The following is a 1712-nucleotide window of genomic DNA, read 5'->3' as shown; positions in this document are numbered from 1 at the left end:
AAACCGGTATATTTGGAAGTTGTACCTTGTTGTGGAGATAATATTGGCATTATCGATTATAGGCAACAATGGATTTCAGGTTTTTCTCTTCCTTCTGAGTCTAAGCCTTTTAAAATTTTCTTCAATGTTGTAATGAACACAGTATAATAACGTAATTGGAAATCTATTTCATATAATTATTGCTACAGCCTTGCAGAGGCTCCTTTTCTTTCCCTATCTATATTCGTAGTTGAGTTTTTACCAAAAATGAAGTTGGAGAAATCATTTCAAGAAAATTAAAATAAGCAAAACAGATTATTTACTGGATTTTCCATTTGCATATTTTCTTGTTAAAATTTATAGTTTCTAGTTAAAATTGGGAGAATATATAGATTATTGAAATTGCAAGAGAATGTTAAGTCATTGAAATTTGGGGTATAATATAATTTGAGTTGAGAGTGGGGGTTGAATGTTCTGGTTGGTGAAATAATCATGTTAACACATAATATATATATATATATATAGAAAATCAAACACAACTAAATATTGGTTATAAAAAATTATTTTCAGATTATCATTCAAAAATACAAGTCAAAACTTTATTCATGCAACATTTTGCGAATCTAATTGAAGCAGTAAATTGAATTACATCTCATCCATGCTTTCTGACGCAACATGAAACACGGATTTCAAGGGAAAACTCTAAGAACTTGAAATTTGGAATCCATCAAATTATGAATGAATAAGCTCATGAAATTTTATTAATGAAAAGATGATCAAAACAACGAAATAACCTCATATTTATAAGGTTTTACATGAAATCTAGTTTAAGATGATTAAAATTAATGAAAACATAGTTTAAACAAACTAAAATTGAAAAGAATCCAAAATAACCTAAATAACAAAAATAGTGCTAAAACCTTAAAAATTAGTTTGCGAATCGTAAATGAACTCTAATGGCTAAAATCCATCTTAAGTTATGGCAAAGCAATAAGTATTACTCGTCACATTGTCCTCTTTTTGAAATGGTATTATTGGTTCAAATCGAAAGTCAAATGTTTTCTTCTTTATTACTTTTTCCTCATTTTGATCCAATTCTTCTTCCAGCCATTCAACAATGTGTTTTACACCACTTTCTTTTTGAGTCTCCAGGCAACTGAACCAAAAACATCATTGCCTCACAACTAATTTGAATGTTAATTCATGTAATTTTATTTGTGTACCCTTGCCATAATGAAAACAACTTTCTTTCAACTTGGTTCTCTTTAAGGTACAATTTATTTATGCTAATTTACTAATATTGGTGATGTTCGGAACTTTACAAAAAAAATGTAGTGGTGAAATATGAGTGGAGCAATGTTCGAAGCTATTGTTAGAAATTGTTCAAAATAATAATGGGGAATTTGGAGGAAATCAACAAAATCAAAATCGAGGGCAAATGGTGCACATGGTCTTAGCCATGCGTGCACATGGCCCCGTTTGCTCAAACCCGACAGTAAATTGGTTGAACCATGTGAACACATACCTCTTTTGTTTATTCACCGAGTTCTTGAAGACTTGTGCTTTAGTGTTGTTGGAAAAATGAGTAAATGAGTCACTTTTGGCATAAGTTTGAGTGGGACTCGTTGATCCGATTTGGAAGATCAAAGTTGATCTGTATTCTCCTTCGTGAGAGCATCAAAACCATATATTTACTTGCCAAAATTGATTAATGGATGAATGAGAAATTGGAG

Source organism: Olea europaea, chromosome 18, assembly GCF_002742605.1.
Source record: "Olea europaea var. sylvestris chromosome 18, O_europaea_v1, whole genome shotgun sequence".
Classification (NCBI taxonomy): Eukaryota; Viridiplantae; Streptophyta; class Magnoliopsida; order Lamiales; family Oleaceae; genus Olea; species Olea europaea.
The sequence above is the reverse complement of the archived record's forward strand: the minus strand, read 5'-3'. Positions refer to the sequence as shown.